The 26,421-nt window shown below is 47.6% G+C and overlaps 1 protein-coding gene across 3 annotated transcripts in view; it reads right to left on the minus strand.

Moving 5' to 3' along the window:
• Nucleotides 1-13,820, minus strand: part of ZNF395 (zinc finger protein 395) — a 41,218-nt gene extending 27,398 nt beyond the window's left edge. For 2 of the 3 annotated variants that reach the window (XM_075997121.1, XM_075997118.1), the window contains exon 1: nt 13,569-13,726. The gene's annotated coding sequence lies outside the window, so the exon portion shown is untranslated. Of the gene's footprint in view, nt 1-13,568; nt 13,727-13,754 lie in introns of those variants that run through there. The other variant, XM_075997119.1, reaches the window with a different exon arrangement.
• Nucleotides 13,821-26,421: the final 12,601 nt, after the last annotated feature.

Raw genomic sequence — 26,421 nt, forward strand, 5'->3', positions numbered from 1 at the left:
GGTGGTGCATGCCTGTAGTCCCAGCTACTCGGGAGGCTGAGGCAGGAGGATTGCTTGAGCCCAGGAGTTTGAGGTTGCTGTGAGCTAGGCTGACGCCACGGCACTCACTCTAGCCTGGGCAACAAAAGTGAGACTCTGTCTCAAAAAAAAAAAAAAAAAAACCAAAACCATGCAAGAGCTCTGTGATATGTCATACCCATTGCAGGCTATGTCACTGTGCATCAGACTGTCAGGTACCATGGTCACAAAGGCCAAAAAGAAAAAAGACACTGCGCCCAGCACCGCTGCAAAAGTGCTGAAGGCAAACAAACGCTCTGCCCGCCCCAGTGCAGCCGCCTACCAAATGAGAAAATCGTCTGCACTGGGAACACTGGTTGCTGCCCATCAGGAAAGATGACTTGTAAAGCCAGAGGACTGTCACCCAAGGAGGACAGGGAACAGCACAGACTTGCTCACCAAATCCTAAAATGGCAGAAAGAGAAGCCCTGCTCACACCTGCGGAGGACAGGAGAAGAGATGCCGGGGTGCCCCAAGGAAGCCAACAGACTGCACGCTGGCTTGGGACAGGGGTATGAAAGGAAGGGTGGGGTCCCCCAGGGCCTGAACCAGAGCCCTTTCATTACCATCGCAGGAGGGTCTGAAGGCGAATGCACAGGAGATCATGAAGGCTGCAAAGGGGCTCTGCCTCTCCCAGCTAGGTGACCAGGGACACCAGCACGCAGCCAGCCTTGGAGCTGTCTTCAACAAGGCCACAGCCACCCACTCCCTTGCTACACTGGCTCCTAAATGCATGGGTTTGACCTGATAGGACTAACACGTATTTTTTTTTTTTTTTTTTTTTTGAGACAGAGTCTCACTCTGTTGCCCTATCTAATAGAGTGCCATGGTGTCAGCCTAGCTCACTGCAACCTCAAACTCCTGGGCTCAAGCAATCCTCCTGCCTCAGCCTCCCAGGTAGCTGGGACTACAGGCATGCGCCACCATGCTCAGCTAATTTTTTCTATATGCTTTTAGTTGTCCAGCTAATTTTTCTGTTTTTTTTAGTAGAGGCAGGGTCCTGCTCTTGCTCAGGCTGGTCTCAAACTCCTGAGCTCAAACGATCCGCCCGCCTCAGCCTTCCAGAGTGCTAGGATTACATTCGTGAGCCACCGCGCCTGGCTGACTATCACGTATTTTCCAGGAATTCTGCAGAGAGCTAGAGATGAAGGCCAGAAGTGTAAACAACAGAGAGGCACACACCATTCTTCTAGAATTAACGCAAACCACCAATCATGACAATGTGGCAATACTCTAGGCGCCCCTAAAAAATCTCTGCCTCCAAATCCCTCACCTCTGGCTTCAGCATTCAAGCCGCGTGGAGAAGAATCTCAGGTGTGGTGAGGGTCTCCAGGTAGCGCGAACTGGGTTTAGAATTTCCCATCCAGAGTGCAGAATGGGCTGCGCTCCAGCCTGTGATCCTTCTCCACACAGCCGCTATCAACATCCAGGCCAAAGTCCTCAGGGGCTGGCGGGGTTCGGTGGGAGGTGGCGGGGTGGCAGGGAACACACAGAATTGACTATGGGGCCCAGAGGAGCCCTTCCCGAGGGAGGAGCCCAGCCCACCTCACCAACAGCACTGACATCCGTGACCTGCGAGTGCAGGTGAGCAAACACCCAGCACACTCCAAATCCTGCCCTAGTCTTAAAATAACTGCTTAATGTCTGAGCACAGGCAAGCATCCCCTGCTCTGTATTAACTCTAGATGAAGAACTGACTCTAGAAAGTACTCTTTTTTTTTCCTACCATATGTTTAACTTTGTTTGTTTTTTATTTTATTTTTTTATTTTAGCGTATTATGGGGGTACAAGTGTTAAGGTTACATATATTGCCCTTGCCTATAAAGTACTCTTTAAAGTACTGACTCTTTACTCCAGGACAGGCGCAGTGGCTCATGCCTATAATCCTAGCACTCTGGGAGGCCGAGGCAGGTGGATTCCTCAAGGTCAGGAGTTCGAAAGCAGCCTGAGCAAAAGCGAGACCCCATCTCTACTAAAAATAGAAAGAAATTAATTGGCCAACTAAAAATACATAAAAAAAATTAGCCGGGTATAGTGGCGCATGCCTGTAGTCCCAACTACTCAGGAGGCTGAAACAAAAGGATCGCTTGAGCCCAGGAGTTTGAGGTTGCTGTGAGCTAGGCTGATGCCACAGCACTCTAGCCCAGGCAACAGAGTGAGACTCTGTCTCAAAAAAAAAAAGAAAAAAAGAAAAAAAAATTAAAAAAAAATAATAAAGTACTCTATTACCCAGCAATCCCACTTTCTCGGCACATACCCTAGAGAAAACTCACAGGTGTTGTAAAGAGGCACGATTTTTTGTAACAGCGTTTGTAACCGCAAAAGATTGTTAATAACTTAAGTGCCCATCGATTAGGGAAAGATGAAATAACTGTTTGGCCTTCTAATTCTAAGGGAGGCCAGGCAGGAGTTCAGCAAAATCAGGAAGATCTGTACAAACAAAATCACCAAGGACGCTAGGGAGAGCAGAGAAGGGAAACGCCAGCACAATGCACTCAACTTTCTGCAAGTCCTGTGGGTATAAATGTAAGTACGCCAAGCGTCTGAAGAATACCAACAAGTCCATGACAGTGGTTAACGTCTGGGGAAGAGACTAGAATGAGGAATGGTCCCCACAAAAGACTTCTTGCTTGCTCTGGAAGGCTTGCAATTTTTTTTTCCCCTGCAGAGAATGTGTTCATATATTACTTGTATAATGAAAATTTCATTGAATCATTTAATTTAAAAAAAAAAAAAAAGAAAGAAAGAAACAGAGCCTGTTCAATACATTTCAGTAACATGTCTGGGGCCAATTTCAACCTGGATCAGGCCTGGGCGTCCCAGGAGGCTGAGCAGGCAGCAGAGCAGAGCATGGCTGCGCTTCCAGGCAGCAGTGGGCTTTGCAACACAGATCTTGTTTCAGTGTTACAAGCCCAGCTCTGTAACTCTGTGGATTGTTAAATTTATATGCTAGTTCAAGGAAGAGGCAGGAAAAAAAGAGGAAGCACGCCCAGGGAGCTTCTGGTAATCCAAAGACATGTCCTAGGAGTAATTCCAGTCCTCCTAACAGAGCTTTGCAGCTCTGCCAGACGACACACTGAAACGGACACACACACTCACGAAGCCTCCCCCACCCCGCAATAAGGCAGCCGTTGCCTGATCACACGTCCTGCACCAGGCCTAGCTGTCTGTGCCTCGGAATCTTCCATCTGGGAATCAGGATTCCCGACATAAACCCGGATCCCTTAGTCTCATGTGGAGGACAAATCTGAGCTTCCCATTAGACAAACTCTAAAACATTCTTATTTACTCACTGTGGCCACCTAACCATATAGGATATTGATTTTTAAACACACACAGACACCCCTCCACCTCTTCAAAGGACTACACATAAAGTCCTTAGAAACAAAATTATGATATTAAGACCCTAATAGGCAAAACCAACCTCTGGGGAGAGAAATCAGATTTGTGGTCCTTCTGGTTGGGGGTAGGGCTTATCTGGAATGGGTCACAAGGAACCCGACTGGGGTGATGGTAATGTTCTGTCTCGATACACACTTGTCAAAACTGATAAAACGGCACACTTTAGATCTCAGCGTTTCAATGAATGTAAATTACACCTCAATTAAAAAAGAAAAAAAAAACCACTCAAACACAGTCTCTCTCCCAGCTGCAGCAGAACTTTGAGCTGTCCTATCAGACGTTGGAAATCTCTCTCTGTTATGCTATGTAAGGAGCATGAGTACCATGGCGACAGTCACCATAAAAATAGATAACAAGATTAAAATGGAGAGAGGACACATGAATTTAAGCACAGCCCACCAAGAGCAATTCATTTTCAGCAGAAGATGAAAAATAGAGAAGAGGGAGTTTCTCATTCCTCCCATACTCTGAAAAACAGCCACTGAATGTGGTTGTTTTTACTAAACAAGTGTTATGGTTTCCTGATCCTCAAAGGACAAAAAAGGCGAAGAACTGTGATTTCTTATCGTATTTTGCTTTAAAAAAAAAAAAAAAAAGAAGTGTAAGTTAGTCTAACTTTCTCCCATACCCACTATATGTGGCCCAGGGAACAAATCTGTAGCAATTCAACGATCTGTCACCCATGTAACAGACACCACTCAAGGCACAAATGACAGAGATAAAGGAGACCTGAGCCCACCATTGACAAGTGTACAAAAATTTTCAATTTTAGTCCTAAATAACCAAGTTCTGCCTATACTTTTCACAGACATCTTAAACTGAAATTCTTTAACTTGGTGCACGCCAAAATTGCTTTACTAAAAGGGAGTCCTGTCTTGCCAAATGCCAAAATGTGAGCCTGCATCACGTGGACACACACATCCTCTCAGGATAGTCTCCAAAGACGAGATAAACCTCTCTGTGCTCTTTGCAGAGCTAAGAAACTTCTATGTGATTCTGCCCTCGCAGTGCCCCTAACAATAAAACGATGACAGCAAAAGTAATCCAAAAACATCAAGAATCTAAAAATATTAAATGAATCAGGGTGGTTTCTAAATAGACCATATATTTAGGTGAAATCTAAGCAAAATTACACCAAATAAAAATGTCCCCATGTAAGTTAAAAATAATAAAAATGTAAAAATAAAAAAAATTTAACTCAAGCCACAAACTCATTGTCTGGTGTAAACTAAATATATGCTTTCCTGGAAAATCCCACTCCAAAGTTTCTTTCAATTGCTCTCTATGCAGCAATCAGAAGGCTCAGTCTCCATCACAATGGCGCTGAACACGTTGTTCCCGGTGACACGCGTCCACATTGTGGGACGCAAACTGGGAAGGAGAAACTCAAGGGAACCTTCAGGTCCTCCAAGCCAAGTGCAGAATCTAGCATCCAACTAAAGGCACATCTTGATTTAGTCATCATAACGGGTAGAACTGGCCAACAATCACATTTCTGTGTTTCCCTGAAAATAAGACAGGGTCTTATATTTATTTTTCCTCAAGAAGACACCCTAGCGCTTATTTTCAGGGGATGTGTTTGTTTTTTTAAGTATGTTACAACAATCTACATTGATTCAAATAGAGTTAAGTCAGCCGGGCGCGGTGGCTCACGCCTGTAATCCTAGCTCTCTGGGAGGCTGAGGCGGGCGGATTGCTCGAGGTCAGGAGTTCGAAACCAGCCTGAGCAAGAGTGAGACCCCCGTCTCTACTATAAATAGAAAGAAATTAATTGGCCAACTAATATATATACAAAAAATTAGCCGGGCATGGTGGCGAATGCCTGTAGTCCCAGCTACTTGGGAGGCTGAGGCAGCAGGATTGCTTGAGCCAGGAGTTTGAGGTTGCTGTGAGCTAGGCTGACGCCACGGCACTCACTCTAGCCTGGGCAACAAAGCGAGACTCTGTCTCAAAAAAAAAAAAAAAACAAATAGAGTTAAGTCGTCTTCTTCTGGAACGTCATCATCACTCTCCAAACACATCTACTCTGTCCAAATGCCATCCTGAATTTCCTGCGACTCTATTTCCTTTAGAACCACTGGCCCCAGTCTCTCATGTGGAGCCACAGAGCTCTCATGAGGCAGATGAGAAGGGCTGCTCGTCTTCTTTCCCGCTCCGCGACGACACGCATGGGTTGTGCAGATGCGCTGCGTAGCCACGCCCAGCACTAGGGCTTATTTTCGGGGTGGGGCTTCTATTGCCCAAATGCTTAGAAATCCTGCTAGGGCTTATTTTATGGGTAGGGCTTATTTTCAGGGAAACACAGTACTCTATGTGTCAATCTATTTTGTTCATTACTATTTGCTATTCCCTACCCCCACCACCTTCTTTTCCTCAGGACCAAATTTTATTTTCAGCAGCCCTGAAAATACTGAGTCCTGACCCAATTTAAAATAAGTTTCATTCCTTCTAAAATGACCCCAGAAGGGTCTCTCGAAAATACTGAGACCTCTATAGAAACCTTGTTTAGAGAGCTTACATGACGATGTTGACTCAGATATCCTGCCACTGGAACTATGGTTTCTGCTCCACGTTATCTTTCAGCTTTGACGCGTCACATAACTGACCCTAGGGTTCGGAAGGGACTTGGGAGGTCAGCCCAATTCCTGCCTTTCTCTGCTACAGCATCCCTAATTGACAGCATTCAGTCCTACTTGAATACTTCCAACAGCGGGAAGCTCACTACAGACATTTCCACCATTAGATCTGCCAGCTAGAAAATCCTTTTTCATATTGAACTGAAATCTGTTCTCCTTGTCTTTAGGGCTAAAGGGGAACTTAAAGCCCATCAACTTCAGCGTGATCATTCTACAGACAAGAAATCATGTAATGTAATCATTCTACAGATGAGGAATCTGAAGCTACACAGGATAAAGCGACTGTTATAACCGCTGTTCGTATCCCATCCAATGTCAGGAGCAAAAATGAACACATCTACTCTGTCCTATAACTGATAACCACGAAAACGTTTGAAGGTGCTATTGTGTAAATCCCATGAGTGTACTCGGGTCATTTCCAATCCTACTCTCCCTTCCTGGATCAAGTCTTGCTAGCTCATGTTCCTTTTAAATCGTGGTTCCCAGGTTATTCGAATGTCACATGAACAGCTGAGGCCATTAACACTAAATCTTGGCCTGGTATGGTGGCTCACACCTATAATCCCAGCACTTTGCTTGAGGCCAGGAGTTCAAGACCAGCCTGGGCAATATAGCGAGACCTCGTCTCTACTAAAAATAGGAAAATTAGCCAGGCACAGTGGTGTGCACCTGTAGTCCCAGCTACTTGGGAGGCTGAGGCAGGAGGATCACTTGAGCCCAGGAGTCTGAGGTTGCTGTGAGCTAGGCTGGCATCACGCACTCACTCTAACCTGGGCAACAAAGCAAGACTCTGTCTCAAAAAAAAAAAAAAAAATGACTAGATCTTATGACTTGATCACTGAATTTCTAATCCAGGTACAAAATGCATTCATTTTTTTAAAAGCCTCGTCCCACTCAAGGCTCACACCGAACTTGTGAACAACAGAAAATGCCCAAGACTTTTTCCACGTAACCCGCCTCTCTCTCATGGGCCCACGCCAACCTCAGGTCAAGGACTGAGTCTTACTTTGTGACTCGAGTGCCTAACCCCCTGCTTGACACCCGGCAGGCAGGTACTCAAGATTAGTCACTGAGTGAATCATCCACTTTATCCCATCTTGTCCTTGAACAATAAGATGTTTTAAAAATAGTACTATCCCCCCCCCATGAAATATATACACACAATACAAAATACAAACAGTAAAATAAAAATGTGAAAACAAGAAAGTCACTCACCTCAACCCATCCAGAAGCAGCCAGTATTCATATTTTGGTATTAGCATTATATTTCCTTCCAGTCATTTTCTAAGCACTTTTATTAACATTCGAAATCATATTGTAGATGCACCTTAACTTCTAGCAGAAACATTTTTCCCTTTTATTTTAAAACTACTTCTCAAAGTTATTTTTCATGACTTCATAACATTCCATTATAAAGACACATCCATCAGAATTCACTTATCCATCACCTCTAGCCCACACCATTGGATATTTAGGTTATTTACAATTTCTCATTATAGTTAAAAAAAAAAAAAGTCTCTCTGCATAAAACATCATCTACATTTCAGATGTGGTCTCAGCTATATCCCCAGAAGTGGAATTATCAGAAGGTATGAACATCTCAAAACATTACAATTCAAATGTTTTAAACTAAATCAGACTTTACACATTTATCCCATACTAAATTTATTTTTTCCTTTTTTTTTTCCTTTTAAGACACAGGGTGCCACTCTGTTGCCTGCCCTGGAGTGCAGTAGTGTCATCGTAGCTCAGTGCAGACTCAAAACTCCTGGGCTCAAGCAATCCTCCTGCCTCAGCCTCCCAAGTAGCTGGGACTACAGGCATGCGCCACCATGCCCAGCAGGCGGATTTCTATCGTTTGTATAGACAGGTCTTGTTCTTGCTCAGGCTGATCTCAAACTCCTGACCTCAGTCAATCCTCTTGCCTCAACCTCCCAGAGTGCTAGGATTACAGCCATGAGCCACTGTACCCGGGCCTAGGTTTGTTTTGTTTTTTAATTTGGCCCTCATTCTAGATGATTTTGAACCTTGATGTATGTGTGAAATAAGCAATCTCTCCATCTCTGCACCACTAACAAATCTGATAAACATAGCTTCCCTATCTCACACACAACACTGGAAAAATGTCAACAGATCAAGGCCAAGAATAGAACTCTATAGCACTCATTTTCAGACCTCCTTCTAGGCCTTCTCAGTGCCAGTAATTAACAGCTTTTGCATATGATTGTCAAATTAAATTAATAACACCATCCAGCCCACATCTCACCACTTCTGATTTAACATGGACCATCATATCTTAAGAAACTGTTAAATAATGTATGTTACTAAAGCCAAAATGTACCGTAGCTGCTGCACCATTCCTCTGGTCTAATAACCGAACCATCACATAAAACAGGAAATGGATTTAATTACATACAATTCAGCTGACTTCTGCTTATCCTTGCGTCCTACAGCCACACATTTTTAAGCAAAATGAGCTTCAGTGTCAACTTTTTTTTTTAAATGGCAAAAGCAATATTTTTAAATAACTGAATTTTGTCCTACTTGTGAAAAGCAAGGTGACCATTAGTCAGCCCCTCTCACCTGTAGCTCACCTGGGAAGCGCTTGCGATCACAGAGGGTAAACCAGACCGCTGTAGTCCACAGACTGCTGAACTTACTCACTTCACCTGGCCCCAAACGCGCCTAGTTTTCTGGAAGTCATCTGTGTTAACACCAAGCTCCTGAGACTCTACCGTCAGCCAGCATCTGATGGCCATGACTCACATCTCACCAAGTTACTACCTGGATCGGCGAGATACGTGCCAGGAGCCAGCGCCACCTACTCATGCCAGCCAGAAGTGAAAAACCGGAAGGCTGGGGAGATCTCGGGGTCACTAGAAATTTGCCTCACAGTGCAGAATACGGGTCAAAGCCCTCTCTAATTCCATTCCAATCATCATAAACACATTTCAAAGTCCCAGCCAGCAGCTTCTCAAAAAAGTGCCGTTCACTTGCCTAAAACAAATCCAGTGCACACAAATAGCTCAGATTCCAAAACGTCACACCGCTACCAGGAATCCTCCAGTGTCCTCGAGGGCCATCCCAAATTCCCTGGCTTGGCATTCAAGTCTCTTGAAAACTGAGGCCATGAAGCCAAATGCCTACAGGACTAAGCAGAGAATGTACATCGACCGGAATGGGGCAACAGGGAGCAAGGGGACCCTGACAACCGTCTCCTGTCCACAGGGGATGCTCGAGGGGGCAGCCAGATATGACTTAAAAAGAGCTGCAAATCCACAGGTCTTCAGGATGGTCCCCAACTTTTTTAAAACCTCTGTGCAGTCCAAACTATGATACATCTAAACACACTGAATGTCTTGCAACATTCTATGGGCCACCTGTTCACAACCGCTACAGTGATCCCAGCCCACTTTTTCCCAACCTGATTTCTCCCTCCTCTTTAATAAGAACCCTCTGTTCCTCCCTCTTCCCCAAGGACACTGTACAGCAGGTGTCCTCAAACTTTTTAAACAGGAGGCCAGTTCACTGTCCCTCTGACCATTGGAGGGCCAGACTATAGTTTAAAAAAAACTATGAACAAATTCCTATGCACACTGCACATATCTTATTTTGAAGTAAAAAAACACCCACACGTCACGCCTGTAATCCTAGCACTCTGGGAGGCCGAGGCGGGCGGATTGCTCAAGGTCAGGAGTTCAAAACCAGCCTGAGCGAGACCCCATCTCTACCATAAAAATAGAAAGAAATTAATTGGCCAACTAATATATATAATATAAAAATCAGCCGGGCATGGTGGCTTGTGCCTGTAGTCCCAGCTACTCGGGAGGCTGAGGCAGGAGGATCACTTGAGCCCAGGAGTTTGAGGTTGCTGTGAGCTAGGCTGATGCCACGGCACTCACTCTAGCCTAGGCAAGAAAGCGAGACTCTGTCTCAAAAAAAAAAAAAAAAAAAAAACACCCGCACGTGGCCCTCGGGCTGTAGTTTGAGGACGCCTGCTGTACATGTTCCTGACCCCGAGCCTTGGCTCACTGCGTACCTCCCCACCTCCCAGCACCAAGAGACACCCCACACAGTTCATCCCAGGCTTCCTTCCTTCCTCCCAAAAGTTTTTCCAAGGCATGCCAGCACAGCTCACTCCCCCCTCTTCTCTGAACCCTACAGGTACTTATTTTTACTTTTGGCATTTAATTGTCTTGCCTTAATCAAGTATGTCTTCTCTCTCCAACTAGACTGCAAATTGTCCACGCCTGCCTTATGCTTCCTTTCACCTTCAGCAATAGTCAGGGCAGCTCTGCACATGAACAGTTGCCAAATACTCACTGAATGTGAAAATCCTCTGTCTGTCAAACTGTGGTGGGTCATGATCCATTAGAATGGTTGGGTTAATTTAGTGGGAGACAATAGCATTTTTAAATGAAAAATAATAGAAATAGAAAACAGAAATGATGGAGGAAATTGCACCAAACAAAGGGAGGGAGTCCTTCATGCACTTAGATTTTTACATACATGCTTAATGTCCTAGGTCACAATGTAATTTCTTAATGTAGGTCATGGTCAAAACAGTGTATAGACAACACCGCTCTACAATGAGTAAATTAGCTCAACCACTGCTCCACACAATTACTTTTCAGACAGTCAGATAGTTCCTATTTAAAAAAACAACAACAACACAAAAATCTGCTCCAATCTCCCCAACACTCCTCCCACCCCAAGCCCTTGCTAGTTCAGTGATCCTGCATCTCAGAGAAACAAGGAGTCTAAGTAACTGTCATTACATTCTCAGCTCATTCTGCAACTTTTTGCAATCATCATTCAAAGTCGGATGTTGCAAGTTGAGGCTTGGGGAATTTGCCCAGCCAATCCCCCTAAGTCAGTCCTGGCAAGGAGAAAGCAGAATTCAGAGCCCAGGGAAAACAGCACCAGCTCCCCTCTACCTGCAGTTGGCCAGGATCCTGGGAATGAGCAACTGGCTCCGGCTGGAATGGACCAGGCCTTGGGAGGGACTGTATCGCCAGTCCCCAAATTTCCTCCCCTCCCCCCCACCCATGAGCAAAGTTCAACATGTTTCAAAGCCCAACAATTTACACCTTTAGCGAATCCCATTCTACTTCCCTCCCACCTCTAGTCCCACCTTCACGATTAGCAGAGTCAACAGACAGCCCCCTCCTCCTGAGAGCCCAATTGCCCAGGGTGGCTTCTCCAGCTGCAGGTTCGGGACCAGGCAATGTCATCTCCAGCCCCACTCAGTAGCATCCTCCTCCGCCCCGTTACCAAGAAGACTCCGTGCTCATCCTCCCTCTCCTGGCCTTGGCAGCCTCTCCACACCATACTCCCTGGCTTCCCACCAACCCCAGAGCCGCCGCTGCTTGCAGGACACCTACGTTTGGGTATCTTAGCAGACGCCAGAAACTCTGCTGCAGCCTGAGCAGCCCATGACTTCTCCCCAAAACACACTTCCGATTTCTCATGTTACCAACTACCACAGCTCCAAGGCTGTGTAATCAATTTCCACAAAGAATTAGTTTCTATTCATCTCTTCCCTTCACCCTGCCCCTGTAAATAGATTATTCCAACAGTAATGTTGCTAACACCTATCCTCTCTTCCATTTCCAATTATTCCAGCCCAAACCCCGGATACTCCACAACAGCCTATGAATACTAACTGATGTGTTTCCCAACACGACTCTCAAAAACCTTTCCAAATACTCTTTCATTGTATCTGTCCCTGACTCAAAAACCTTGACCATGTCTGCAGTCCACGCAGGGTAAAGTGCAATTCCCCCATCTGGCCTTCTAGGACTCTCACAATCTCAACCATTGTTCCTCTCCAGCTTTATCATGTACTGTTCAGGAACATTCCCCAGTCTGGCCAAGGCCATCTCCTTGCCTTGCATTAAAACCACGTGCATTCCCACCTGTGGCCCATCTCAAAGGCCACATCCTCCCACTCCAGGAACACAGTCCTGGTCCTGCCCATAGCTTCCTCCTGGGCCATCAACATCCCTGTGTCTATAGCTAGCATTTTGACAGCCACGGTCAACTATCTTGGAGCCTGATTTCACAAGCTCAAGTCTCTCTGTCCCCTCCATGAGATTACAAGCCCTAAGGGGAATCATCTCCGGTATCTTTTGTCTCCTCCCCCGCTGAGATAACAGTGTGAACGCCTGCTCCTCCGGTATAGCCTTCAGGAACCTCTCCCACCTGTTACTTCTTGTCTCTGGGCCTTGCATAACTTATTTCAAAACTTCAGTACTCCAAGTCCCTTCCCTTTATCTGATATGCCCCCTGTCCCCAGCATTTGCACGAACTCAGGCAGCCACAGTACTTGAACCTGAGCTCTCAAATCACTGCCACCTAGTCTAGGTTCCTGAAGCCTGAGACTGTGCGCCTCCCCCACCTCCCGGAGGGCCTGACACCGTGCTGAGAACACCGCGGCTTCTCAAAGGGGCCTGTGGAGTTGAACTTAATGGCTATGTTTCCTTAACTTTCAAGTTCCTGAGACCAGGCACCTCTGTTTACACAGCCCCTTAGGAGGGTGTCAAGGAGGCCTTCAATACCTGTTGATCACTCACTTTGAAGCAAACTGCCCCACTAGCACCTTCCTAGAAAGAGGGGTGTAAAGAAAGCAATGACGACCGCTAGGGACCCCCCCACCTCACCCCCCACCCCCGCGCGCCGGGCAGCCTGGCATCATGGGAACGCCTGGCTGGTGGAAGTCCTCCAAAGCCACCGGGAATTGCCCAAAAACCAAGGAGGCGACAGCACCCCTCTCGGCCTGGCAGGTGGGCTTCATTAGACCTCTGAGTCAGGCCTGAAGTGGAGGCTCCGAGTCCTGACTCCAAGGCAGGGGAGAAAGCGTTGCCTTTGGAATTGTCTGCACAGGACAAACTCCCTGTCCTGGCCCCCCAGGCCACCCCATATGTCCACAGTGGCACACGCAGGGAGAGCCCGGGACATGGGGTGAGGCGAGGCGGGGAGAGAGCGCGCGGGGCGCACGGGACCGGTGGCCAGAACCGGAGAGAGGTGCTGGGGCGGCCCGCGGGGCGGAGGGTGTGTCGCGCCGCCCGTCCCGCAGCCCGGCGCTCGCGCTCGCCGGGGTGGGCAGGGACGCGCGGGGCGCCGGGAGGCCGGGCTGGCGGCCCAGCCGGAAAGGGTCGGGAGGGGGCGCGTTAGCCGGTCAGCCTCCTGCGCCAGGCGGCTCGGGACAGCCGTGCAAAGTTGGGGAGGGGGCTCCGATAGCGCGCCGGCAGCGGGCGAGATAAACAAGGCGGCGCGCGCGAGCGGCGGCCACCCCCACCCGCCAGCGCCGGCACTGCCGCAGCGCCCCCGCGCCCCGCCCGCCGCCGCCCCGCCGCGCCGGCCTCCCGGGCCCCCAGGCCGCCGGCCGGGCCCCCGCGGGCGTGCGGGGCGTGGGAAGTTCGCGGCCGCCCCCGTCCCCGCTGCAGCGCCGCGAGGTCCCCGCGCACTCACCTCAGCCCGCCGCGAAGGGCGCGCGGGCGCGGCGGCCCCGGCTCGGACGGCTCGGCTCGGCCCCGCCGCAGCTGCCGCGGCCCCGCCCGCCCCCACGGCCCGGCTCCCCTCGCGCCGCGCGCCCAGCTCGGTTCGCGCCCACCTGGCCGGCCTGCCCTCCCTCTCCGGGACACTGCGCTCACGTACGCGGCCGCGGCCACAACCCGGCCCGGATTCCCGCCCGGGAAGGGAGCGGCGGAGCGCGCCAGCCGGCGGGCGGGCGGGAGGGCGGGCGGGCCGCGGACACACCCCCGCCGCCCGCAGCCCGGCCCCCGCGCCCCCGCGCACGCGCCACACCCCCCGCGCCCGGGATGCACACCCCGGCCGCCCGTATGCAGTCGGCGCTCAATAAGTGCCAGCGCCGACTCCTCGCGCACATGCGCACTTGAACCTGACCGAGTTGTGACCCCCCCCACCCCCGCCCCCGCCCCCAAATCCGAACCGGCAGCTGCAGCCCAGAAACAAACTTGAGTGTTTGCTTTCTTTCACTGAACCGCAAGCCCAGCCAGAGTTTCTCGCCGTGGTTTTTCCAGGCCTGGCTCGGGACGGGCTCGCCCCGGGGCGGGAAGGGAGCCGGGACGCCGGGGCGCCGCGGACGCGAGCCGGGCGGGGCGACGGGCCGGGGGCGCAGGGCCCGGGGGCGCAGCCGGCCGCCCCGCTGCGAGCCAGCCTTCCCGGTTCCTTTGCCTTGTTTTCTCCCCCGGTTCATGAGATCTTGCTCCCTCCTCGTTGTAAAGCGAGGCGTTATGTACTGTTTCTGGAATTAAAAGGAAGAAAGTTAACTATTAGCCTTCAACCCTTGTGTAAACAATACTGGTTGCTTTTGGCACCTCTGGGCCCCGGCTTTTGGATAATTTGTAACGAGGAGAACTGAAGCTGCTCCATTGTGTCGCTCCGGGGGTTTCAGAGATAAGGCCAGAGCTACAACGGTAGCGAGGGGCCCAGTGGCTGTCTGCGTGGGCATATATGTACTTATAGTCAAGCAGATTTTAATGAAGACAAGAGTAGAAATTCCTCTCCCCCAGAAAAGTTTTTAAATATTTTTCGGACATAACTTTTGACTTTGCAGTTCGCCTTCAATTTGAGGTGTGCCGGTTTTCCGGCAACAGTGGGAGTGTGCAGGCACGGGCTAAGCTTTCCCAGCGAGACAAGCCTGGCTTGCCATCCTGGTTTAACTGAATTAACTTTATGATCTTCTGCCTTATCTGTAAGATGAAATAAAAATAACATAGTGCCTAGCTCGTAGCAAATGAGTAATAAATATTGTTTCCTTTCCCCATCCCCCACCATTTGTTAAATAAGAAAGTGATCTGACTAGAACCAAAATTCCTATAGGACATTGGTTCTCAATTGGAGGCGATTTTTACCCATGAGACAGCAATGTCTGGAGACATTTTTGGTTTTTTGTTTGTTTGTTTGTGACAGAGTCTCACTTTGTTGCCCAGGCTAGACAGCCCTGGCATCAGCCTAGCTCTCGGCAACCTCAAACTCCTGGGCTCTGGCGATCGTCCTGCCTCAGCCTCCCACATAGCTGGGACTACAGGCATGCGCCACCATGCCCGGCTAAGTTTTTCTATATATTTTTAGTTGGCCAATTATTTTCTTTCTATTTTTAGTAGAGACAGGGTCTCGCTCTTGCTCAGGCTGGTTTTGAACTCCTGACCTTGAGCGATCCTCCCGCCTCTGCCTCCCGGAATGCTAGGATTACAGGCTTGAGCCACCCTGCCAGGCCTGGAGATATTTTTGATGCCACAATTGGGAGCAGAGGGCGCTACAGGCACGCTGGCCTATGCTAGTGGGTAGAGGCCAGGGATGCTGCTAAACATCCTTCAATGCACAGGACAGCCCCGGCAACAAAGAATTATCTAGTCTAAAATGTCAGTGGTGCCATTGTTGAAAAGTCGTGCTACAGCTGCAGTTCCCAACCCCGGGCCACAGACCGGTACCTGTCCGTGTAGCACGTGGCCTGTTAGGGACCGGGTGCAGAGCTCTGCCACTGCCCCTCCCTTTCCCACACCCCGCCCTGGCCCGTGGAAAATTTGTCTTCTGTCAAACCACTCCCTAGTGCCAAAAAGGTTGGGGACACCACTGTGCTACAGGGTAATCGGGTAATTCACCAAACGCTGGTTCTACCCTTTTAACTCTCATCCTCAAGGAAACATTTCTGTTTTGCATTAATAAGAACAAGAAAAAAAACACTGTGGGGATCACAGCAATTACATTAATACACAAAGCCTTCCCTTGGCATGAATATGCAGATTCCAATCTTATATCTTATTATTAAAGGAATATTTCAGTTCATTAGCAACGATGTATGTTCCCTTTTTCAAAGGTATTTTCAAAATGTTACATATTATCACTTCTCAGCCTTGTGCTAAGATCAAGTGTAAATATTACATATTACTACAGTTCACAAATAGTTTTATGTTCTTGTTTCCATTTTTCTTCAGAGGATATTTATTTACTTCTGTATGTTTCACCTCCCTGCTAAGTTCTTCTGCTCTCCTAAAGTTTATGAAACGGTCCCTGCCCCCAAGGAACATGCAGCCTTGGTGGAAGTGAATTAACGCACATGCAGCAATTAAGGAACAATACAAGATAACATATAATTAAGCATGAATTGCAGCACCCAGAGCAAGGTGGCTCAGAGGAAAAGGAAATGAGTCCTGCGGCAGCAGCAGCCCAGGGCCTGCCTATGGGGTTGAAGTGTTCAGGAAATGTTTGTTTAATAAAATGACATAGTGAAAGTTTCTTATAGGACGCAGGACTTGAGCTAGTATATAAACTCTATTACACGATTTAAACTGCTAGGCTTTGTAAATGCATTATGGTGCCTGGCTGTGAGTTTATTTTTCTTAAAACATCTAGTTGGAACTTTTAACCAAATCTATATATTTCCTAAAACAGTTGAACTTTAATAAAACCAAAACACTCATTCATTCGACAAATACGTGAGTGCCTGCTGTATGCAAAGGAAGCCAAAATAGTCTCTAAATTTGAACAGAACTCGTCGTTTGTTCTGTTAGAGACTTTCTTGCAAACACAGGCTGTCAAAAGACATATGCTCGCTCTCTGCATATGTTGGACGCAGATCCCTTCTTACTGCAGGTAGGTACTTGCACAGTGTGCATTCCAGAGCTCTGCACATTAACACAGGCTCAGAGAAAACATCCCGTCACAAACATCCATTCCCAAACACGCGCGCCCCAGCGCTTAGCACCTTCATAAGAATCCAGGCCCTGACCCGAATACACGCTGCACAGCACGCACAGCACACAAAGCAAGATGTACCTAGAAAGACTATCCGTTTTTGGTTTCCAGCCTTGTCTTCCTCCCCACTCCCCCAAGGCTAGAGTTTGCCCCTCCTAGGAGGCTGTCCCATCTTAGAACTGCCCTTCAGCCTGCTTTCTTCCATACTGTGACCCCCTATTAAAATGTATCCATCTTGTACCTCATTTCCATTGAAGTAATTAGCTCTTGGGAGAGAGTATCTCCCATTAATTAGCTCTTAGAAGAGAGTATCTCCCATTATCTGAGCTTAAGCAAAGCTGACCCAGGCCCTGCCTCCTCTTCCCTGCCTCATATTATATGGACACATTTATAGGTGATGTTTTAGGGCAGTAGGAGTCTGAGATTGCCTCCCTCAAATCCGCTTTATCCCAGCCTCTTTCCTCTGCTTAAAACTCCTGAAAGCCTTCCCATAGCTTTTTTTTTTTTTTTTTTTTTTTTTGACACAGAGTCTCACTCTGTTCCCCGGGCTAGAGTGCCATGGTGTCAGCCTAGCTCACAGCAACCTCAAATTCCTGGGCTCAAGCCATCCTTCTGCCTCAGCCTCCCGAGTAGCTAGGACTACAGGCATACACAACCATGCCCGGCTAATTTTTTCTATATATTTTTAGTTGGCCAATTAATTTATTTCTAGTTTTAGTAGAGACAGGTCTCACTCTTGCTCAGACTGGTCTCGAACTCCTGACCTTGAGGGATCTTCCCACCTTAGCCTCCTAGAGTGCTAGGATTACAGGTGTGAGCCACCTCGACCGGCCCCCATACTTTTATAATGAAGTCCCAGCATTGTCCGTTAAGGTCCCTCCTGGTATGCCTCCTGATGGCATCTAACTGCCTCTCTGCCTCTACCCCCTTCACTTGGCACTCCAGACATGCCCAGTGGAACTTTTGTCCTTTGCCTGAACAGACTTTCTTTGTCACATGCTCTCTTCTCTGCCTAGAACACTCTCTACCCCACCTTCTCACCTCTTTTCCTGGCCAGTCCTAGTCATCCTTCAGGGATCAGCTTAGATAGCATTTTGTCTGAGAAGTTTTCACTGGCCTCCAAGACTAGATTAGGTGCCTCTCCCTTGTGTCCAAAAGCACCCCATACTCCCCCCCACCCCCCGACTCATTGCACTGAAATCTCCATTCTCTTGTCCTAAAGCCTGATAAGGCCAAATATTTTGAGCAGGAAAGGAATATGTCTTGTTCTCCATTGTATACCTAACACCTGGCCCAGTGGCTGGCAGGCAGTAGGCACTTAATAAAAATTTGTTAATAAGTGAATTGCTAGTTGGGCATGAAGGACAGACAGGAGTTATTCCATGGTCCAGGCACTCCTTGGTTCAAAGCATGCCTCCAATGCTCAGTAGATTCCTGGGCCACTGAAGACCTCCTAGCCATTTCTTTAGAGCAGAGGAGGCTTCCAGAAGGAAGTGAGTCTTCAGCTCCACCAGAGCCTCAACTTATACCTAAACTAGTTTCCTGAACTCCAGACTCTTATCACCAATTACCTACTTGGAATGTCCACTTGGGTGTCTAATCAGATCTCAAATGTACCATTTCCAAAACCAGGCTTGTGATTTCCCTCCAAAATATGTTCCTTCCCACTTCAGTAAATGGCAGTTCCATTCTTCTGGTTGTACAGGAAAAAATCAAACAAACAAACAAACAAAACCTTGAAGTCATCCTTGACTCCTTGGATTCTATCTATGAAATATATCCAGAATCTGATTAATGCGCCAGCGTTTCCAGCACAACTCTTGTAGTCTAGCCACCATCCCTCCAACCAAGCTGGCCTTTCCTAGTAGGCTCCAGGCTGGTCTCCTGGCCTACAGTGATCCTTTTAAAAGCTAAGTCAGGCTGGGCGTGGTGGCTCACGCCTGTAATCCTACACTCTGGGAGGCCGAGGCCGGAGGATAGCTCAAGATCAGGAGTTCGAGACCAGCCTTGAGCAAGAATGAGACCCCGTCTCTACTAAAAATAGAAACAAATTAATTGGCCAAATAAAAATATACAGGAAAAAAAATTAGTCGGGCATGGTGGCACATGCCTGTAGTCCCAGCTACTCGGGAGGCTGAGGCAGGAGGATTGCTTGAGCCCAGGAGTTTGAGGTTGCTGTGAGCTTGGCTGACGCCACAATACTCTAGCTCAGGCAACAGAGTGAGACTCTGTCTCAAAAAACAAAACAAAAATACCTAAGTCAGATCATATCACTCTTTTGCTCAAAACCTCCAATGGCATCCCATCTCACTAACTATGAGACCCTACCTGATTTTGCCCCCAGTCAACTCTCCAGCCCCTCCACCTGCCACTCTTCCCTGCTCACCTAGCCCCCAGCCACATTGGCTGCCTTGCTGTTCCTCCAACCCTCTCCCAGCTCAACCTTTCCAAGGCTGTTCCTCTGGGCTGGAATGCTCTTCCCCCCATAACCACAGGACTTGCTCCATTGCTTAATTCAGGTCCCTGCTCCAGTGCACCCCTTGCGAGAGACATTCCCTCCCCCGCATATCTAACATAGCACCACCCAACCACCCCTTTGGCCTTAGTTCTTCTCTTTGCCTTATCGCCACCTGACACTCCGTCTCCATCCACTCAACTACAAGTGCAGTGAGAAGTAGGGACTTTATTTTTGTTTACTGCCGTATCCTCAGCTTCTAGTCTTGCATACAGTAGACATTGTGTAAATAACCATGAAGCAAGCGTTTGGTTAGATTTCCAAAAAGTTTCCCCTGACAGGTACCTGTGCACTACTTTAGTCCCAACTAGTGGCTCCAGAAGTGAGCTCCCCTAAACTAGGGCATCAGAATACCAGCTACCCAATTGTTTGCTGCTGTGCTTATTCATGTAGACTAGGGACCGCTGCCACCTCTGTGACACACAGTTCTAACCAGCTTCTATACCACCGTCTCAAACCAGGCTGTGAGTTTCCAGTGAAAATAATAATACTCTAATCTGGCATCTGTAGCATTCTTTACACTTTCCTTTCCATTGAGGAAATTACAACGTATCTGAGTGGATGAAAACAGTCCCCAGCACCTACTGGAAGTGTGTTCACTCTAAAACGCACCAGAAGGCCGGGCGCTGTGGCTCACGCCTGTAATCCTAGCTCTTGGGAGGCCGAGGCGGGCGGATTGCTCAAGGTCAGGAGTTCAATACCAGCCTGAGCAAGAGTGAGACCCCGTCTCTACTATAAATAGAAAGAAATTAATTGGCCAACTGATATATATATAAAAAATTAGCCGGGCATGGTGGCGCATGCCTGTAGTCCCAGCTACTCGGGAGGCTGAGGCAGGAGGATCGCTTGAGCCCAGGAGTTTGAGGTTGCTGTGAGCTAGGCTGACGCCATGGCACTCACTCTAGCCTGGACAACAAAGTGAGACTCTGTCTAAAAAAAAAAAAAAAAAAAAAAAAAAAAAAAAAAAAAAAACGCACCAGAGTCAGGGACTCTAAAGAAGAAGTGGTTGGCAAGCGTGCCCTGGGGCCAATGGCATCCTCCCTCTGACCTGTCCCTCTGTAGGGCTTTGGGGGAGGAGGTGGGCTTTGCATTCCACGGAAGAGAAAGGATGGAGAGGTTGCAAGTAGGTTGTTCAAAGCTTATGGGTATCCCTGAAGTATCTCCCTTAGATCTTCACGGTGACACTTTCGCACAAACAAGCCCCCACTTGTGCAAAGACAGCCATAGCCACAGACGCCCCCCTGCACATAAACACCCAGATCCGTGCCTACTTCCTCGTAGCTCTGAAATTCTACGAATCTGACTAACAGTCCATATTCCAAAAGGGGAAAAAAATGAGCTGGCGTCGGGAACAGGGAACATAAGGCCCTAGGACTCTGGGTATAAAAGAATGTGTAAGCCTGGGCAGTCTCAGTGTACACATCTGGCTTTTTCCTTTTATGCTTCTGTGATTTCTATGACACAGGAAATCCATTCTGGAACAACCCTGTCTGCTTTCTAGTGAGTGCATAAAAAAACGGGGATTAAAATTATGTTTATCTCACTGCTCAGGGCAGGATGATAAAATCCAGAACAGCACGATATTGAGGGTGGATCAGCTGCGGCTTCATCCCATGTTGTTCCTCTGGGGAAGTGCTAGTAACTGAGACCAGAGGAGTGGATGGCCAAGGAAAAGATTTCTGCACAGACTATCTAGACCCAGCTCTCCCTCTTAAGCTGAGCGAGTATCAGAACGTATACCACGTGATACAAATGCCAGTTCAGCTCCGATACAATTTGAGTGGGTCCCAATCTCACTGGGCCCCCCTCCCATTCTGTTCACTAGCCCCACATCAGGGTTCCAATATTCTTCCTTATCCTTCTGCAGCACCAAACTCCACCCAAGGCAGGTGTGCCACGATCCAGCCCACCCAGCTGGGTGAGAATGGCCCAGATCCTGTGGCAAGGATCGTTCAGGAGTGCCATGAAGTGCCATAGCTCGTGACCAAGCACACAGGTGGTCTGGATCCTGTGCATGCCATGGCATGGCAGGACCATACGTGCTGGGAAATAATGCCAATTTCCATCGGGCCACAGCAGTGCTGTGCTAACCAACCACTGCCCAGGATTTGGGGTTGATCAACTGAATCCCCATCAGGCTCCCACATTATACTCTCTGCAGGAATAGACTTCTCACGGAAGGTTCTTAACAGGCGCTGAAGCAGCCAGCTTTTCCCTGCCCACAAGGGAGATAACACAGAGCTGTTTAACCGATAAGCAACACTAAACAAGGTGGCAGAGTACAGGGAACCTCAGACTTAAAAGAAGACTGGTTATACTCTAAGGGGACACCTGAAGTTATCTGACTCCCCTGGATGACAAATGGTACCAGAAAAGTAGATGAGGCTCCCAAAAGACAGAGAGCAGAGATGGAGCAAAAGTAAAACAGTAGGTAAGAAGTGAAGAATTGGCAGAGAGTGCACAGTGTGAATGGCCACTCAACACCCCTCTGTTAGTTTCTTGGGTTCTAATCAACACATAATAGTTCTTTTTCTGCAGTGTGTTTATTGTCATGTGACTTTGCTCTGAAGGCTCTTATTTTTACTTTCTGTCCCATGGCAGTATCACCCCTTCCACGACCTCCCACAAGGGGCAGGTGGCCTTTCTTTCTTTCTTTTTTTTTTTTTGAGACAGAGTCTCACTTTGTTGCCCAGGCTAGAGTGAGTGCCGTGGCATCAACCTAGCTCACAGCAACCTCAACCTCCTGGGCTCAAGCGATCCTCCTGCCTCAGCCTCCAGAGTAGCTGGGACTACAGGCATGCGCCACCATGCCCAGCTAATTTTTTCTATATATATTAGTTGGCCAATTAATTTCTTTCTATTTTTAGTAGAGACGGGGTCTTGCTCTTGCTCAGGTTGGTTTCGAACTCCTGACCTCGAGCAATCCGCCCACCTTGGCCTTCCAGAGTGCTAGGATTACAGGCGTGAGCCACTGTGCCCGCCTCAGGTGGCCTTTTCTTTGATGAACCTACCAGAGTTTAATTTCTGCCCAGCTGTTAAACTTCATCATGCCTCAAACATACTCCATTCTGTTCACTAGCCCCACATCAGGGTTCCAATATTCTTCCTTATCCTTCTGCAGCACCAAACTCCACCCAAGGCAGGTGTGCCTGCCACGATCCAGCCCACCCAGCTGGGTGAGAATAGCCCAGATCCTGTGGCAAGGATTGTTCAGGAGTGCCATGAAGTGCCATAGCTCGTGACCAAGCACACAGGTGGTCTGGATCCTGTGCATGCCATGGCATGGCAGGACCATACGTGCTGGGAAATAATGCCAATTTCCATCGGGCCACAGCAGTGCTGTGCTAACCAACCACTGCCCAGGATTTGGGGCTGATCAACTGAACCGCCCCAACTGTTCTTGACAAACAAAATGAAACAATTTTTTTAAAAAGTCCATAAACCATATGCCAATCAGACGAAACCCTAAATATAAAAGGCTGTTTCTAAAAGCATTTTAAATGCTGCCAATCATTTCATGACAATTTCTGGATCTTTAGGATTGAATATCAGGCGCTGTTTCCTGTTTGCACTAGATTGTCTTATGGTATTCACAGTCGGCATTGTTTCTTACACCCATCAGAGACTGGCCTCCCTCACTGCCCAGTGGGATAGCCAACGTCACAAGACCAGATTACAAGTCACTAGAAGCAAAACTGAGTTGACATACAACATGAAGTTCCCTCTTGAGTTTCAATATAGGTAGCAAGGTCTGAAACTTAGATTCTCCTCTGAATTTACATTTTCTTGGCCCCCAATGCAGTGGTGTTGGGAGGTAGGACCTAATGGAAAGTACTTGGTTCTTGGGGTACCACCCTCCCAAATGGATTAGTGCCATTATTGTAAGAGTGGGTACCTTATAAAAGGATGAGTTTTGCCCTCTTGCTCTCTCTCACCCTTTCTTTGCTCTTATGCCATGTTATGATGTAGCAAGAAGGTCCTGGATAAATGCCTGTGCCTTGGTTTTGGACTTCCCAGCCTCCAGAATTGCGAGGAAATAAATTTCTATTCGTTATAAATCGCCCAGTCTAGGGTATTCTGTTACAGCACCATGAAATGGACAAGACACCAAGTTTAAATCATTTACTGGTGGAAAGTTTCTCTTCTTTTCATAGACCTGCCTAACTTCATTTAGGTGAGGAAGAGTAAGCCTTATCTTTGGCTTTTTAGAGAGACTCAATCAAACACCTACCCACAAAACACCCACAAAACCCAGAGTCTTACCTTGATAAGATACAGAGTCACTGTGCTGATTCTCCTAACCTGCAATTCATCTGGCATTAGACCATGTCCTGCCCTAGTAATCCTTATGATACGTTGGAGTGGAAGTCTGTGAATTATTAAAATCCTGTTCAATTACCCTCCTGTATTATCCACCTGGGAGCACTCTGATTTTCCAATGCTTGTCTTGGACATGGCCCATCTCTCAGTCTTTTCACTTAGAAGGTATTGATTTACAAAGCGCAGGCTTCTCCCTCTGATAGAGTAATTGACTGACTCCCAAATCACCCCTGACAAGCTGTCAGTGATTCCTGAGGGCAAGAGAAATGGCTAGTGCTAGGTGTTTAGTAATTTCACACTCAATGGTGGAGGTGAAGATCTGTCACATATAGGAACTAGATCTCAATCCACTTCCAGACCAGTCTAGATTGTTCTTTCCCTGATAGTTCCCTTTTTTCCATCATGGCATATCTTCTGATCCAAACTATTCATCCCAAAAAGAGTCTTTGAAACTCACTAGCCAATATGCTGCCTGCCTCTTTTGAAATGAATACTAACAGTCAAATGACTGGAAAATCATTACTACCATGTACTTTAGCACTCACTGGCCCCATTCCCAATGTGCTAACCCCCCACCTGATAAATGGAAGTGACCGCCTCTGTGTATCGGGACAAGGTGTAGGAGGCGAGACACTGTAGACCCTTTGGTTAGGTGGAAGAGTCATGAAACTCCGATGGTAGACTTGTGAAGTCTGGGTGACACAGCCAGGAGAAAAACAAATGCAATTCAAAAAAGCCTTAAAAATAACATAAGTTTTTATTGACATTCTTATAGGAGGAAGCCAAGGAGGAATTTCATTGCACAACACCCAGCAAAGCTTTCAAAAATCCTCTTTCCAAATTTCTCTCCCCAAAGTCCTACTCCCCACAGCTGCTATTTCTCTCTCCTTGTCCTTCTCTTCTGCTATCTTCAACCTTGTTCTCCTTACTTCCTAACTACCCCCTTTCTCTCTCTCCTCCTTTCTCAAGTAGAGAAAGTCAGCCTGCTCCTGACTTCTGCCTCTCAACGTTGTCAAAGACCCAGCTGTTGACTGAGCCAGCAAAGAATCTGCCCCCCTGCAAGTCAGGGAGTGTGCAGGGATTGGTATCATATACACTTTAACTTTATTTTATTTTATTTATTTTTTTGAGACAGAGTCTTACTCTGTTGTCCAGGCTAGAGTACCATGGCGTCAGCTTAGCTCACAGCAACCTCAAACTCCTGGGCTCACACGATTCTCCTGCCTCAGCCTCCCGAGTAGCTAGGACTACAGGCATGCGCCACCATGCCCAGGTAAATTTTTTAAATATATTTTTAGTTGGCCAATCAATTTCTTTCTATTTTTAGTAGAGACAGGGTCTCGCTCTTGCTCAGGCTGGTTTCAAACTCCTGACCTTGAGTGATCCACCCGCCACCTCGGCCTCCCAGAGTGCTAGGATTACAGGCGTGAGCCACCGCACCCAGCCTCATATACATTTTAACTTTAAATTTGTTTTCTTTTTGTGCCAACATCACACCAGTCTAGGTTTCCCTGATATGTTCTCAATGGGTATGTATAATGCCTCTATAATTTTATCCCCAGACCCTTAGAATGGCCACGGCTGACAAAGTATGTGAAAAGCCTATCCCTCCCTGTTCTCCATGGACCACTGACCACCTTTTGCTTGGTGACCTACCCAGCTATCCATTACCAGAATTGCTCAGGAAGAAGGTGAATGACTTGTCAGGGACTCCATCTGTCTCTAAGATTCTGTGATTCCAAGTACCCCTGCTCCTTGCAATTCAATGTCCTGTCCTCTAATTGTATCTTTAAAACTGACCCACTGGCCGGGCGCTGTGGCAAACGCCTGTAATCCTAGCTCTTGGGAGGCCGAGGCGGGCGGATCGCTCAAGGTCAGGAGTTCAAAACCAGCCTGAGCGAGACCCCGTCTCTACTATAAATAGAAAGAAATTAATTGGCCAACTGATATATATAAAAAAAAAAAAAAAATTAGCCGGGCATGGTGGCGCATGCCTGTAGTCCCAGCTACCCGGGAGGCTGAGGCAGCAGGATCGCTTGAGCCCAGGAGTTTGAGGTTGCTGTGAGCTAGGCTGATGCCACGGCACTCACTCTAGCCTGGGCAACAAAGCGAGACTCTGTCTCAAAAAAAAAAAAAAAAAAAAAAAAAACTGACCCACTCACCTTCCCATCTTTCATCTTTAACCAACTGATAGAATGATTGCTAATGGTCCCTCTTTCTTTCCCTTCCTCCCTTCCTTCCTTTTTTCTTTCTTTTCTTTTCTTTCTCTCTCTTTCTCATGTTGCTAAAAACCTTGTAGCATCTCATCTCAAAAATCTCAGTATTCTCTTCATGATTCAGAATAGCACAGTCTCCCAAGATTAAATGTTATCTATCCAACCTCTAGTTTGGGATTGTTGAATTGTTTTCTGTTTATAATAGCAATAATATTGAGGAAAAATTAGATTTTCTCCTGTCTACCCAAATGCACAGGACTCACACTTGCTATGACTCATTATGGGAAGTGGAACACTTAAGAAGTGATAGTTGTGGCCAGCTTCCATCATTCTCTGAGGAACAAATAAATAACACTGTGCCAAACTTATTAGTCAGGCCCCTTTTTGGAGACAAGTGACAGGAACTCAATTCACGCTAGCTTAAGCAAAAAAATGAACTTGTTGGCTTACTTAACCGGGAAATCCAGAAGTACAACTGGGCACAGGCACATGCAGACCCAAGTTTTAAACTAAGTTGTCAGGATTTATTCTCCAAATCTCTCATTTCTGTTTG

Source organism: Microcebus murinus, chromosome 24 (assembly GCF_040939455.1).
Source record: "Microcebus murinus isolate Inina chromosome 24, M.murinus_Inina_mat1.0, whole genome shotgun sequence".
NCBI classification, from domain to species: Eukaryota; Metazoa; Chordata; class Mammalia; order Primates; family Cheirogaleidae; genus Microcebus; species Microcebus murinus.